Below are 17,680 nucleotides of genomic sequence, written 5' to 3' on the forward strand. Positions count from 1 at the left end.
AGTTTATTTGGTATGTTTGAGCAGTCTACTGTTTCAGGTGGCATGCTGTGTTTTTTAGACTGTAACACAGTGTTCCCTCCGTAGCAGATAGAAAAGAAATCTCCTGTCATAATTTAAAGCAGGGGGGAATGAAACTGCTAAAAGCACTGCCTACCAATGAGCTCTACAGAGCCATGCATTTGTTTGTAGAGGAAACTTTGACACAGAGAAGGAACTAGGCTCACGTCCATGTTTGCATGTTAATAAGACAAGTGTGATCTCTAGATTTTGGATGAAATGATAACATGAATTAAATCCAATCTATAAGGTAGATTAGTGAGATCCAAGAGTGATGCAATGCACAGCAGAATGATGGAGTCTTAATGAAAAAGGTGCTAATAGAGATATTTTAGATGGATAAGTTGGAGTAATATCAAATTAAACAGACCTTCTACTGGAGGAACCAATCAGCTTATTTCTATACTCTTTTAGATGATCATGTTTGTGAACTGCAGGTTCTGCTGTTTGCCGTGTTTAATGATGTTAATGTACTACTGTATGTCTTCATATAATAACTATGCCTTATTCAACACCCCATTAGAGGCCATTCATTGGATGGTGATATTTATTTAGCTAATTGATAGCCTGTATTTTATGTTTGCTCTTTTACACCTAGAAACAGGTCAGACTCTCGCTCCCTTTTCTTCTCATCTTCCTCTTTTCTGATCTCCTTTGAAATGATCAAAAGACTGTCTGTACATTAAAAAGGAACTGAGATGTGTAATGTATCATTCACGGAGTTATATAGACCCTTTGGAAACACGTGACCACGTCATGACGGACGCTGGAATCACCAAAAGCTCAAGCTAAACCGTGTAGTAGACATGCGGAAAGTTTCATTAGTTTCATTTAGTTAAAAATAAATAACACAAAATAAACTGTAATAATAATACTGTCTTCTTCATTATGGCTTCTTCTATTGAACAGCAAGTTGTCGTGGCGTTATTGGTTCGAGGTAGAGCATCTGGTAGGTGCTTCCAAAGAGCGGTATTTGGAGAAGTTGGAGATAGCAGGATTGGATTACCTTCTCCCTCTCTCCGTTTTCCGTCTGCCCGACTATAGTCCACACAATCTGTCCCACTATGTGGTAAGCATGTGCAAAACTCTAACTCCAGGCTGCACAGCAGCAGCTAATGTGGACCAAACTCTTGTTAGTTTTTTATTTAGTGAATCCAGTTTTCAAAACACTATACGTTTCGCCCATGACTTTAAGAACACCGTGCACAACACTGTGGTATCACAGCACTTTGTTCAAATGCTAACACACTGCTGTCACAACTGTTAACCTCACGTTCAAAACAGAATCGATTTCAGTCTGGTGCCTATCAAGCACTGCTGATTGTAATTTCCGCTGAAAGCCTAAGCAGGTGTCTTGTTTTAGACTAGTTAGTGAACATATACGTATTTTGTTGTTGTATACAAACATAAAATAAGAATTACACAATTATACACTGTGCCGTTTGAGAGAAACTGGTAAAAGAGCAAAGATTCCAATATTACCAGGGCAGATGTCTGAAGTTTTACACAAACAAACAAAATGTTCAAAACACTACCTTTACTATGGTAAAACTGCGTTCTTACTGTTTTTCATAAAGTAATGGAGATGAAAGCCATGGAAACACCACATTCATAGGCATTTAGAGATACAGTACTTTACGTGAAAATTGGTATATTACATAAAATCTATACAATTTCTTTAAAGAAACTATTGAGTAGTGTGAAGTTACTCAAAATGTTCAAACTGTAAAGATGAGAAAGTATGATTTTCTGTCTTGGTGTTTGCTAGTGTTTTTACTGTCAGTGTGTTCTGAGGGACAGTGTGTGTTGTCTCAGTGACGATTGTTGTGAGTGTTTGGCTGCTCTGAGACAGTTTTGAGACGTGTGTTAAGAGTTGTGTTCCTGGGAATGGGTTTTGCAGCTGATGTGAACTGTTTAGCTCCAGAGACTGTTGGTAGTGCAGATGGTAGTTAGAGTTTCACACATTTAGCTCCAGTTGTGCCCACTGTTGTTTAGCAATCTAAAAACAACTGCAAGTTAAATGATCAAGGAAACAGCTTTCTTTTTGGGATATGTAGCTAGCTTGCTAGGTCAGTGAATAACCGATGGTTGGTAGATTTGCGGGTGGTTCATCATCGGGTTGACATGTTAGAAAGAACAGCTGGTTAGCACGGCCGCTAGCTGGTGCTTTTATTATTATTTATCAGTCATTTAAAACAGAAAGACAATTGAGCGACATTAAGCGACTTTGAGCTTGGGAAAAGCGCTATACAAATTCAATTTATTATTATTATTATTACATACACATGCTTGTGTTGGTTAGGATTACTATGCAGATTGTGTATGTGAGAACACAATCTGCATACTGCCTATGCTACAGCATAGCTCTTCCGCCGTCCATCATGGCGTACATAATTCACGCGAGTAGAGCAAGGAAAGGGTCCATACACAACCACAGATCCTGTGCACACATTAAAATGATTGCACGTGTGTCTGTGTGTTAACCAGATTATTAGACTCAAGCTGGGGGTTAAAGGTTAATGCATTACAGAGGGATAAATGTGTACTGTGTGTGTGTGTGGGGGGGGGGGGGGGAATGAATGTTCCGTGTGCATGTCCATCTGCATTGATTTGCCCAGAGGTAATCTAATGAGTCGTCTGGGGAGAAGCCTTGTGTGATGTGGTGGTCTCGGTCTCAGTAAAGAAGATTTACCAGTATTAGCCACAGTGTCTTCTAATGGCTTCAGTCCAAATTGCACAGCTCCTTATAGCATTAGCTATACGCATGAAGGACTCCTAGTCATTTTTTCATCTCTTGAGTTCATAAATTGGCAAGAACACTTAAAATCTGAGTGGAAGTATGAGCAACCGTCCAAATACTGTTGTTGTCACCATGACCTTTGTCTGTCCTTCTCCCCCTGCACTTGGACAAGTTAACATTCCAACACTTATCGTCACTTATGCTAATAAGCTGTGAGACACTATAAAGAATCTTTAATAATCCCCTGAGGTAGCCAGTCCCGTTGAAGAGACTTTGAAGAAGCAGAGAGTGAACCACATCCACGTGTATAGCTTATGCAAGGTAAAGCTGCTTACATCCCCTTCATATAGCAGACACTTCAAAACATCTCGCCTAGAGCCACACGCTACATGTGACAGATGTATGTGTTATACCGCAGCATCATCGGCAAAACCAATTCAACAACAACAGCAGAACCAACCCATACCTCAATGTCTAAAAAAAAGATCACAATTAAAGTTCAAACATTCAGAGTTTTATGTAGTGTACATGTAATATGTCAGTAATGTTTACTTTCTAAATGTCCTGTTTTTATAGTGTTCTTCTCATGGCAAATCTAAAGGAACACACATAACAACAAAACATCTGAGAGCTTGAGCAATAATCAATTTGACTGTACCGTGCATATCCTCAACAAAGCCAGGGAAGGAGGAGAAACCATAACTTCAATATTCCATCAAACCCAGTCACAATCCAAACACTTTTTATCCCAGCATTATTAAGACACAGCTCAACATGACCAACAGGAAACACAGAACATGTTCCAATGCGTGATGAAATACTGTAAGTATAGGTTGAGTATTGTACACACACAGAAGTACACACAAACAAGTGTGGGAAAGCATGTTCCTCTTTATGAAATGATGTCAAAACATGAAGCATGAATCAATAGTCCCTTCAGGATGCTCTTTGTGATAAGTAAAGGTCTTATGTGCCGTAAGCCTTCGGCAAAAGGTCACACCAGTGCAGCACTTGTGCCAACCAGAGAGGTATTTGAGGCATGCAAAGAAGCACCTGCGGGCCACTTGGACTTTAAGGTAGTTTAATTTGAGGATTGCACTTTAGTATCCCCTCTGCTGTGACATGAAGCATGGCAAGATCCCAATAGGTAACACACTGTGGAAGCTTTTAAAGGGGCATACTTGTACTTAAGCAAAAAAGAGCAAATGAGAATTTTCCTTTGAATAACAGTCTAAAGAGATATGCTATGGATTATGATCATGAAACACAAAGCAAAGTACAGATGTTCTGCATCTGACACTCTTCAAACACCATTTCTGACAAATTTACAGAAAAAAAGCAATAAAACTGGTGCACGGACCACCACCTTACATCAGCTGTCATTTCACACACACACATCATAACGCCACTCAGGGCATAAGAGAACACTCAACACAACAACGACCAACCATCCCTTTAGAAAACCCTAGATCACAATGGACCACTGACAACTGTCACTCTGAACGAACACACGAACTCACACATGCAAACACAATTATGTACAGAAAGCATGTATAGTGTACTATACAGCATGTGCTACGTCCTGTTATACCATATGTAGCTCAGCGTAAATTCTTTCAAGAAGACCTAATTTAATCAATGCTCTCTTTCTAAATGGAATTAGCTGGTGGAGGCGTTGGCCTTCCTGCTAAACCAATCAGAATCGTACACAAATTGCTAGGGCCAGCAAGTTTCTCCCTTTGCTAATAGGCTCGTTTGAGATGAGCCAGGTCCGCGCAGAATCGATTACCGGCGATCGGCGCCCGTTGCATGCCGGTTAGATTTGTGTCCGACTTGATCCCGACTTGCTCTGACGTCATGCACACGTGGGCAACGATAATCTCACGAGAGCAAGGCGGCCGCAGTTCTGAGATGCAGGCGGCGCAGTGGCTTTTCACCAACTGCAAGAGCCAGGCGGACCCAGAGCATGCTGGGAAACGCCAGCTTCTCAGCTCATTTAACACCTGATTGGTTCACAATCGACTGAACATGATGACATTTTATATAACTTTTAATTGTTTTTTGAATCAGAGGGATTTTAACTGCTATTTGTCTGATTTAAAGACTTATTATGTACAGAACACATGTTGTGTCTACAGTCTGTTAATTAAAATCAGCAACAGATCACATGTAGAGCACTTTGACAGCTACTCTGTCATCATTAAAACAACTAGAGACTGTACCAGCTGATATGTAGGTCTGATTATATTTTATTAAATCGGAATCACACCACAGTGTTTTTGTCACTTCCTGTCCAGCCTAAAGGCGGCAGGAATCGGCTGGAAACTGTCCGACTTTAACGCAGCTTTTTGTCCCCCCCCCCGGCTGCTGCCGCCTGCTCTCGTCTACTTAACAGGCGAGGCGCATCATCTCGAGCAAGCTTATTCAGTGTCATTTCAGGCAAACAGTACATCTACTCCAGCTGACCGGTCCGGAGCCTCCTTCCGTCTGGTTTTTGGGCTCCTTCGTCACCAACACCGGTGTTTAGATTCCATCGGGGGTCTGATGGTTCTCTACCCCTGGATGGATATACGAAATATTTGTATAGCGATGGAAGCTGTACAATAAACCTCATATGCATATCTGCAAACATGTCTCTCCTGATTGAAATTTTGTTATAGTAAGACATGCATTGATCACTGCAAATATTGTCTTCATTGTACTCGTTTCTTCAGCCATCTCTTCTTCTTTTTCTGCTACCATAAGAGGGAGTTTGCCCTCCACAGCACCTAAAAAAATATATGCATGTGTTTCATGTTTTTTTTTAAGTAAGAGCTGGACAACATTGACAGACCAGTATCCAATTTGTATTAAAATTGTTCCATTACGGCTTCTTCACTTGCCCTTTTCTATCTTCTCTGTTCCAGGTTTGTCTTTCTACCCTTTAGCTTGATTCATCTATGAAATGTGCTACTGCCATATCGTCCTTCCTCTGTCATTCCCTCTGCTGCGTTATTCCTTTTTCATTCTCTTTTCTGGCATTAGCTGCTCAGCAACATCAAGCTGCAATTGGTGGCACAGAAAAATGGAGGGAGAGAAACAGCACATTCAATGTGAGGGGTTTTAAGTCATTCTGCTGTAGCTGGTGGCTCTGAAAAACACTTGGAACTTTGATCTCTACTAATGCTGTCATTCACTGAGTAACAGTTCTTTTATTTGCCATTCACAAAACAACACATTCTATTTCAAATGGAGCTAATTGATGGTACCCTGTGGATTTATTGAACAAATGTGGTGCTGCACTGCTGATTTCTTTATTGGTGCATTCCGGCATTATTCCTATTCATTGTGCAAGGACGCATGCACACTACAAGAAGTGATGCACCTTACTGAAGACTGCCCACATCAGTAATGGGTATCACCAGCTAGTCACAATAACCTGTAAAAGCCTGTAAAGCATTAATACAAGGAAAACACCAACTTATCGGGACTTTAGCTTATTCACTGTTACCCCTATCTCCGTGCGTGCTGAAACTCTGTCTGACACACCTAGCATTAGCTTAGCCTAGCAATGATCCTGCAGGTAACTGGCTCCAATTAGCTACTGCTTTGAATAAGTAACAAAATAACGCTAACATGTTCCTATTTACATGTTGTGATTTGTATAGTCACAGGGTGTAAAAAAATAACAAGGTCACATGAGACACAGACATATTCTAACCACATACTAACTGGGAACTATATTCTTAGAAAGGCAAAGCACTGGCACTTGGGTGGAGTGATAAGCGCAACACCAAAAAGCACAGTTACTTCAGTCAACAAAACCAATGTAAATAGCTAGCTAGTACCAAACAACACTGGTGATCATGGCTGACTTTGAGGAATTGTCAGAGGTTGGTATCAAACCAAGATCTAGAAAATATCTTTTTGAGCCAGAATACACAGACGAGGAGTTACAAATTTTGGAAGGTGATAGACAAAATGCTGAACAGACTAAGGTCGAGGGGAGAACTAGAACGAACACGGACTGGTGGTGTATATGTGGAATCCAATTCATTAGCAAGGTAAAGGCTTCAGTCATGAGCTCTCTTTATTGTGGGGTGAAAAAGCGCATTTGTGCCAGCACAGCAACATTACAGGGAATAAATGTAGCCCGAGAACAACTTCAGTAGTAGTGACCACCCTATTCATGTAATGGTGTTACTAAAGTTACCACCGTTACAGAATTAGTAGATTCAGCGGTCAGCGTTTTTGGTTGGAATTCTAGGAAACCTCATGGTTTCACAAGGCCTCGCCTTTTTATTGTTTCAGCTCTTTACAATACAGCAAACACCTATGATTGTAAACTATGCTTTTAGTATCTAGTAATTGTTGACTCTATTACTCCAACTCTGCAGACTCCAGGCGAACTCTCTGCTCCGTGACGGGTGCTTCGCCTTTCTGATAATATAGTTCCCAGTTGGTATGTGGTTAGAATATCTCTGTGTCTCATATGACCTTGTTATTTGTACACCCTGTGACTATATAAATCGTTATTCTGTCACTTATTGGGAGCAGCAGCTAGTTGGAGCCAGTTACCTGCAGGATCATTGCTAGGCTAAGCTAATGCTGGGGGTGTCAGACAGAGTTACATCATGCACGGACATGAGAAGGGTATGTATGTACTTGTCCAACTCCGGGGGAACGGTGATTGAGCTAAAGTCCCAATAAGTTGGCGTGTTCCTTTGAAGAGAAAATAAGGAAAACTGCAAGTTGGTGAGAACAAAACAATCAAAACGGTTTTGCAAAATGTATAGTTTTACTGTAATTTTATGTCTGCCCACCTACGGTGCCATGAAAAAAAAAGTGAAACCTTTGGACAAATATGCTTAATGTACCCATAAAATATGGTCTGATGCTCATCAAAGTCACTATAATAAACAACTACACTCTATGTAAACTAATAACACTCAAGTAACGGTTATTCAAATTGGCATATTTATTCAGTGATCGCAATGATAAAAATCCAAATAGGACATTTCACAAATGACCTCTAAGAAAGCTACTACAAGTCAGATTTCCCCATCAATGAGTGGAAATTGTAGTTCAGTCACATGTGTAATTCAGATAAAGCAAGATGGCAAAGAAAGATTTATAAAGGTGGAAGAGAAATCTTGGGTTGCAGTTGTAGGTCGCCATTTACATCTCAGCAAAAAGAAATACATAGGGCGACAATTGGAAGGGCACCATGGAGGGAAGCACGGTTCTCCCTTGATGGCATTGTACATCTAAAATTGGCCACCTGAAAGTTCTATTATGTTCCTGAAAATATGTTCTGTGAAAAGTATACAAAAACAACTATGAAACAATAGAATATATTTTTTTGCAGAAACACCTTACACTTTGTTTGGAGTGATAAAGCAAAGTAATAGCCTATCATAACACCATCCTTAAAGTGAAGCATGGAGTAGGTATCAACATCATTTGTAGTTGTTTTGCTGCCACTAGACCGGAACAACCATTACTCATTCAGAAAACAATTCAAATGTATAAAAATCACTTTTACAAGTTGAAGTTTCAGGGTAGCTGTCATTTGCTGCTGAAAGGTGGGATATATCTAACACAAAAATGCTCAAGTACACAGTGAAACACACCGACATAAGAAAAGTAATGTTTCAGAATGGTTAAAGTCAATGCAGGTATCAAGTGAATATAATCAAACAGTTTTGTATTGGAACATTATCTAAAGTTATTCCTGCACAATGTGGAGAAGTGATCAACACATGCAGGAAACATTTGGTTGAGGTCACTGCTGTAAAATACAACTAGTTACTAGAAACCAAGGGTTTACTTTTTCTTTCCAAGCTAACATTATCCTGTTTGAGCAAATCATTCAATAAATAGGCTAAATCAAAACATACCATTTTTTTTACAGGCATATGTAGCTTCACCATCATTGTGACTTTGAGATTGAACTACAATTAATTACTAAATGATGTAAAAAAATGCAGAAAATCTACTTTTTATTGGCACTGCACATCTTTTACCTGTGGGAATTTTGAACTGCCCTGGTTGAAGGTGCTGCAATTATGTGAAGTTGCCGTGTACTTATAAGACTGGGTTTGCTCCAAAACATGGTTCTCAATGGTATACATGCCTAACTTAATGGCAGTGGCTTAACGAGCCAACACCGGGCCCTTATACAAGATTATCAAGGCGGGCCCCCCTTCTACAGCATGTGACCGATGTCCACAAGTCGGCTACCATGAATAGGACAGGATAGGATCATAGAGACAGCATATGAGATGAGATGACTGACAAAATGAGGAGTAGCCTACGCGCATTACAACAACATCCACAACAAAAAAACGCACCATAACATATGAAAAAACACACAAAGGCAGTCCCTCCAGGATTTTGCAGCTTTTTTTTTTGTGGCCAAAATGCCTGATTTTGTAAAAAAGAAAAAAAAGTTGCATTAAAGGTTTGTTACAATTAAGTTGCAGAAGATGGGATGTTTGTTGTATAGTTCTTTAAAATTAAAAAGGAAACTTGTTTTGGGGAGAATAATAATTATAACTATTAATTAAGTACTCTGGGCTGAGATTTCCTGGTAACCTTACCAAAAAGGCACAGGATGCTGCAAATGATAGTACAATATGAAAATGGCTGGTGGATTTAAGACAAAAAATAATAGTTTATTAAATGAATCAATTTGAACATGTCAGTAAGTGGCTTGTTAATCTTTACATTGTTAGTTATTTTCCTATCCCAGCCTGGCACACATTCATTCGGCTACAAAGGTAATAAAGAAACCCAACTCCACACAACTCCCTCTGTATTTCTCGGTATGTCTATGTTTAGAAGATTGAGACTTTTGCACGCAGACCCTCGGGTAAAGATAATTACTTCTTCTGAAGAATCCATCATGTTTTTTAATCCTCTGTGTCCTCCTTGGCTACTAGCAACTGCGTGGAGGAGGGGTGGGTGCCGCGTTCGATCACGGAAGGCTTGTATCTTGTGGACCCGCCAAAAGTGTTGTTGCCGTTATTCAGAATTACTCATGGGGAAGACAGAAACTAAGCACTATACTGATTAATAGATAAACATTTGACACGGTGACCCCAAACGTTACTGTACTGTTTCCATCACTCGAACACTCGAAACTCGTGAAAAGATGACACATCTCTACTACCAGCAGGTTCAACATCATACCTACTCCCTCATATGCCACTTGCAATTCACCTCGTACCCTTGCTGCTACATAACAAGTGGCACACTTGAATGGCCAAATGGAGGCAGTGTTAAAGGTGTAACAATCCCCTCCAACATGCAACAAAAACAACAGGAAAGTCAGGGCAATGTCAGTCGAGCACCGTCTTCACTTGCCCACAGGCTTCTAGTCCAATCAGCAAATCAAAATCACCTGTGGGGGTTTACCAGGGATGTGCATGGCCTATACAAATAAACACAATCCTCCTCTTTGACAGAGGATTGAGAAATACAGGTGTCATTTATAAAATAATTAAGGATTTTAATGATTTGATTTAACTGCGTCCGTTTCAACGTGTTGCAATTGTGCAGGCTCATGTTTTTTGTGTTTTTTATTTTTAACTGCTTATTTATGTGTTTTATTGTTTTTTATTTTCTTTTAACTGTTTTTTAACTGATTTTGTGTAAAGCACTTTGAATTGCCCTGTTGCGGAAATGTGCTCTACAAATAAAGCTGCCTTGCCTGCCTTGCCTTGATGACAGAGAGTCCTTATTGTGAAAATTGAAATCTGTGACATAGTCTACTTGTGAAAAAAGGGCTCAACGTGTTATGTAAAACAACGCTGAATGCAGGATACCTGTTTTTAAAAGTAATGAATTTTTGTCACATTAACAAGATGAACATTTTTATTGGTATATGCTACCTTTTAACTCTATACGTTGCTGGATCTTTACATGATCAGCTCATTTCACTGCCTTTACTTTGGAGAAGTAAGAGTATTGCTTTCTTTTATGATCACTGTAGGATATGAAATATTCTTTGTGACATGGTGTTGCTTCTTCAAATTAAGCTCAAGAACTTTCAACAACAACCACCCAGGGATCACAATTGGCACAGCTAATTACAATGTACAATGCTCCAATTAGCTGTTATATAATTGTCTCTTGGATGTTGCTAGTTGAGTCGCCTCTGGAAAATGACTCCTCTTTAGTTTGAACCAAATATATGTGGATTTCTTTGTTATCTTACACAGTAGAATATGCCTTAGCTGGTTAGTCCCATCTGATGTCAAAGGAAGTATTTACCTGCCACATACTTACAAGATTGTGCTAATTTTGTCAAAGGTTTAGAGCAATTAAGTGAAGACCAAACAATCCTTTCTACTTTAATCTACTGTAATGAATTTACGTCTATGTCTGAGTGGAAACGCAGGATTCTCCCTGTGGACTTTCTAGGAATAAAGATTTGTAGAGAAGAATGCATATAGATTGCACTGTATGTATATACAGATAATTACGAATATGTACAATTTGAATGGAGTTAATGCTTCAATCATTATGAATCAGTTGATGAATTACTATAGTTTTAATTATGAAAAAAATATAATTATGTCGGTTACACTTTTATTTCAAGTCCCCCTCATAATCGTGCATCAACGGTATTGACAGGTGTTTAATATGGATTTGGGGGCCGGGGGTCTGACATAGACAGGAGACCCGGGCATAAGGATCAAGGCTGGCTTTGTACACAGAGGACACACTGTGTTAATAGCACCACCAACCACAGCCTTAAAAATACTAAACGAGTTGAATCAACACCAATTTGACACTATTTTACTTCTTTCAGGGAGCTAAGCACTGCAGGTTTCAAGCTGAAAAACAAACTAAAACCTGTATAACACTTCACAAAAGTTCGGTGTGGACTCATGCCTGGGCCTGAGAATTTGCCGTCCAATCCTTTATAGCAACCACTTAGAGTATGATGCCATACAGACAATCACCCTGACTACTGATGGTAGAGAACAGACTGAACGCTTGCTGTGTTTCTGCTTTGCTTCTCTGTTTGACATGCTATACTGCAGAGGTGTGTGGACAAACAGTCTTACTACATTGTGCATGACTGAAGAGACATGGGGAAATGTCCCCTTTTTAATTATCATTCGTTTATTTTGAAGCTCTTTTAACCTTCAGAACAAACTTACTAGGGACTCTGAATAACTGACTCACAGGCAGCAGTTCATGGTCCAATATTGGCCTCATTTATCAGTCTAACACTAATTTATATTGAGCTTCCAATCCCCACCTTAAGGCAGTGAGGAGGATAGCTGCTTCCCACCCACAAAAATGCTCATTTACTATGACCAGCAGCTCTCCTGCTCTCCCCACCTACACCTCTCAATCAAACCAGTTAAGTTGGCAACAAGTGAGGCCCATTCTGTAGGGTTTGTTGAAAGTCCTTCTGGGAGGCCAGAGAAAATCATTAACTGAGAGAGAAGGCGATAGAAAGCAGCTTCAAGAGCAGTGTAAATTATAACAGTACATCCCATAATGACTCCTGGCATATATTGATTATCACATGCTGATTAAACCTTAAAGCCTTAGGTTATTTAAGGACAGATGATCCCATTAAGACTCAAGCTATTTCTTTAAGACGAATATTTTTAAATTAAAAGTGCCTTCATCATATTAAAATTAACATCATATAAAACCAGGAAAAGACACCACTTACCATAATACAATATATCCAAAATCTAAGGCGATATCTAGTCTCATTTCGCAATGTCAATACAACATCATTATATTGGGGGTGGCTGTGGCTCAGTGGTAGAGTGGTTGCCTGCCAATCGGAAGGTTGGGGGTTCAATCCCTGGCCCTGCAGTCCTTTGTTGAAGTGTCCTTGGGCAAGAAACTGAACCCCGAGTTGCCACCGATGCTGCGCACCGGAATGTGAATGTGTGTGAGTGTGTATCTGATGAGCAGGTGGCACCTTGTACGGCAGCCCCGGCCACAGTGAATGCATGTGTGTGAATGGTGAATGTTTCCTGTATGATGTAAAAGCGCTTTGAGTAGTCGTTAAGACTAGAAAAGCGCTATGTAGATACAGCACTTTACATATTGCCCAGTCTAGTTCATAGATTGATATGAATCAAGCGGAGTTAAAAGCAGGAGAGTAAATATGCATCTTCAGATTTGATATGAAACTGGCAACTGTATAACAGGTTTTGATATGGTGAAATTTAGGGTTTGGGGGCTACTACAGAAAAGGCAGAAAAGCAAATGTTAGCAGCTAATCTCACATTTCTTATAACACTAGGCATGCAGCAATATTAGAACAATACTGTATCGTTATTATATTGTTTACTATCAACTGTTAAGGACGCTGACGTTGTGACTGGACATGTAGCCTTTAGCCTCCGTCTCTTGGCACAATATAATGAAACAGCTATGTAGCTATCAAGTGCATATTTAAGACCTCTTGGGTCTTGCTTTATTATGTATTAAAATGTCAACCAAACAAAGCCTTTTCAACCAACTCATAAAGCTTGCAATAGCTTTATTAGCTTTCTAGCTAGAGCTTGTCAAATCTGCTCGAGAGACAGTTGTCATTTCAGCTGTCAAAATCCACTCACTAACAAGAAATGAGAACCTGCTGTTGTCTACCTCTGCCTGAAATCTGCTACCTATTGTTCCAAACATGTCTATCAGTTTGAGTGGTAAAACGAATATGTAGGAAACTGTGTGAAAATGGAAAGCTTGACAAGAACAGCAACCGTAATCAGTAGGAATGGGGATGAGTGAACGGTCAATGCCTGCCTTATGCAACACAGGGAAAGTAGAATGAACTTCTCAGAGCTGTTTAGTTTCTGTAGTAAGGGTCTCCTCACTGACCCCATACCCTTTACTGCAGCTTAATACAGGACACTGACTCATCATCTTCCCTGTGTTTATTATCGCAAGGCTTCGAGCACACACTTTCTTTCTGAGTCTGTGTGATTAAGGTATGGGTCAGCTCATTCTCTCCAAAGCCCTGTGGAGAGACATTTTTCAAATTTAAATGCTGAATTTCTTTTCCAGCTTCTGTCTGCAGTCTTAGGGTCCTATTTTGCACTGCAGACCGACGCAGGTGTCGATTTCTTGTCCAGCGCTCACGTTGTTTCAGTAGCAAATGCACCTGCCCCCATCTTTGCACCCATTGTCGTTCTGGTATTTAAGGGAGGTGTGTTCAGGTGCATTCTTGTATTGCTATCTTGAGTGAGCGGGAATGTGATTGCGCCACTGACCACCAAAAACCAGGTCTAAAGTCAATAACGCAGCATTTCACTGCTATTTTAACAGCATTACATTAGTAAAATGCACCTAGGCTTTTGCATTGTGCACGCAAGCTATGCTTGTTACACACACACGCACACACACACACACACACACACACGCTGCAGCACACACACATGGAAAAGTAAAAAATTACGATGTGAAAAAGTATTATGATATGATCTGCTCGCACGTTTCACGCACGAGCAGATTAGTTTCTCCTCCTGGAAATCTCTCCGCCATCATAATTGCAAGGCACCAAGGTACAAACGTGCCTGGCTTTTAAAGGGAATGGGAGACGACACTCTGATTGGTTTATTGCATGTTACACACCTATAATTAATTAAGACACTCAGCACAACCCTGTGGATTCGTTCCCGCCCTAAACGCATCTTCACCAGCTTTCACTTTTGAACTTTGGATGGATATACAGTGTAAAGAGATTCACCTAACACTGGAAGGAAGGACCAAAAGTGGTTCCATTTCCAAACATTCATGTCATTTAACTTTGTTTTCTTAAAACATAAACATAAGTACAGTGCTCTATGTCCTGGATAAATTACTTCTTTTTTTTGACACATTTTGTGATGAAGTCTTATGGATGCCCATATGGGACTATTAAAATAATAATGAAAACTTAAAAATGAAATTCAATAAAAGCATCAACGTTTTCCACTAATATAAGAGTGAGGCTAATTTAGATTAGATAACACCATGCAACTTCCCTTTGCATTAATAATTGCATTATTACAGAACAACCCCTTAGTCTTAGACAAATTCATTTTGGGACAGTATAACCAACTCGTAGAGGACAATAGCAGGTGCCTAAACTTCTATCCATACTATATACATACAGTACATATCAGGTCACACACACACACACACACACATATATATATATATATATATATATATATATATATATATATATATATATATATATATGTATTAGGGACTAATATAGAGTCAGGTAGCATGGGATATCATAGAGACCACACTGTGCTGCTTTGGAGGGCTGTTTCAACTCAAAGGATTAGCCCAGTGATGTGTGACATTATCAATTTTCAGCTCAAATAAGGGATTTAGCTCACATCAAGTATTCCAGTTACTGGTCAAATAGAAGTGCACAACAATTGCCTCTAACTATGTAAATTTATATATTATATAAATTTATAAATATTGGGAGTCAGATAGTTTTGGAGCTGCAGAATAAAGCTAGAATATAATCCTGTAATATTTAGTATTATTATCAGATATTTATTCAGAATTTGATGCTACCTGTTCTGCAGATAAACACAATTTCAATGAATAAAAAAAGTAATTGGATCCAGAAATGCTATTCGTTTTGATAGTGGTGATAAATAAAGAGGGTCTGGACATAATGTCGGAGCTCCAAAATGACGCCAGCACTTTGGTATTGTGTAGTTTATTTCCAAAAGGAAAATGCCAATCTCCCAGGTAGAATATTTTCCCTCTCTGAGTGTGATAGGACTTCAAATGGCCGTGATGTGAATAAGGCTGTTGAGGAGATGTGGGCAAAATATCAAATCCATCAGAGGCAGGTCGATAGGTGTGACCTTGTATATGGAGCGTTCTTTCTAACTTGTCTCGTAAATCATGACAACAGAAGAGCATTTTAGGAGGAAACAGTGGATGGGATATATTCTTCTTAGATTTTTATGGCTTTCCCCTATTCTTGTCACCCTCCCAGTGGTGTTCAGATCTTTTAATTGAATGGTCTAAATACTACACTGTATGCGCGTACTGTAAAAGCCATGCCTTCGAAACCTTACTCAAAGAGAAGTACTCCAATATTGTTAAATATTGTTGAAAATGTGGTTAAAGTATAAAAAGTAAAAGGGATTATTATGCAATGTTCCGCCAGACAGATACATTATTATACACTGACCAAAATTATAAACCCGCATTTTTCATTAGCAGAACTCAAAGAGTTTTTCTATGTCCACAAAAGGCCCATTTCACTCAAATATTGTCCACAAATCTGTCGAAATCTGTGTAAGTGAGCAAAATAAAAGTGTTGCATTTATAATTTTGATCAGTATAGATACATTATTAGATTGTTAATGCATCAAAGCAAAAATAGCATTTTTCTTTTGTGTTGTGGTTTACAGTGGAGCTGGTTTTAACTAGTTTCCTGCAGTGGTTCCTAACCTCAGCTAAATGATCAAATCTTTAGCGAAACGGCTAAAACCTCATAAATAAAGGAATTGTGGCAAGAAACCTCGTGACTCAGCTTTTACGTTAGTTGTCACAAGCCAAAACAATTGGGAACTAGGTCTTTATTCTTGGACTTGCAGTTTATTATTCATCTTATGTTTTCTTTAAGGAAAACTTGTCAGGATAATTACAAAGTAGTTTTACCAATCAGGTCTTTTATGAGCACATTGAAAAATGCTCATGAAATCAGGTTGATGGAAACACACTTATTGTGTGTACTCTACTCAAAAAGGTAGAGTAGATACATTCATTGTATTATAGGCATGTAAGGACTTATGCTTATGGACAAATGCAAGAATCCTTCAAGATGAAAAAAGATGCAATTTGAAAACAGTTGAAACAGATTTGTGTTTGGGTGTTAGGAGAGATAACGTCTCGCAGCTAGATTAGATTCGATTTTTTGACCTAGGATTTTTTTATTTTAGAGCATATGAAGTCAAGAACATACATACAAAATATTGAATGTAAAAAACGAAAAAAATGAGAACAAAAACTGCACGTTTGCATACCAGGCAGGCGCGAGGCCCCTAGAGACGCAAGGTCCTGTGTGGTCGCACAGCCGGCACAACCCATGCTGATGGCCGTCATGACAACGTGTCAACTCGGCTGTAGAGGAGAGAGTTAGGGTTAGCTGCTGCGACTGAAGGGGGGTGTTTTTATGAAAAACAACACCAAAAACCCCTTCTTTTTATAATGTTATTCTATCATAAATACAATGCAGGAATGTGCAGAATTGGAAATAAGGAAAAGTCTAAGCAGGAGGGAAACGGCAAAAACAATGACAGAATAATTCCAATATTTTTACACACAGCTTTCAATGGTGTGGGCCATGGCGCTACTGTTATTACAGGCATTGATTCTGAATACGGGCTGGGGGCAATTCTCTGTGGATTTAGTGTTTCGTATTTTCACAGTTCTTACATATAGCCCCTCAACCCGCTTTCTAATAAAAAATAAACACTGAAATGTAAATTTTTACCATATGGGAGTTTTAAATTCAAGCTTGTGTCGTTACCATACCAACCAACATTTACGTTCCACTCCTCATAAAGGATTTACTAATTAAATCCTGGCTTTATCTTGCCTAACACTATGAAACAATAGCTGAGCGAGCAACAAGAGAAGAAATGGAATATTGGACCATATCACGTATACACACATTATACACACAGTGGTAATTGCCCAACCACCTAACACCAGCATGTTCAAAGAACTAATGATTCACAGAATCAATTCTGCAGCCACTCTCATAGACGAGGTCTGCTTTAATGTATATAACAACTAACAAAAAGATGTTTCTTCATTATATACCCACACTAGGCCAGCATAACAGAGAAGTATTATTACATTGTTCTTCAGAGAATGCAGCTATTCTCCATATGGTCA

This window comes from Etheostoma cragini, chromosome 22 (genome assembly GCF_013103735.1).
Source record: "Etheostoma cragini isolate CJK2018 chromosome 22, CSU_Ecrag_1.0, whole genome shotgun sequence".
NCBI classification, from domain to species: domain Eukaryota; kingdom Metazoa; phylum Chordata; class Actinopteri; order Perciformes; family Percidae; genus Etheostoma; species Etheostoma cragini.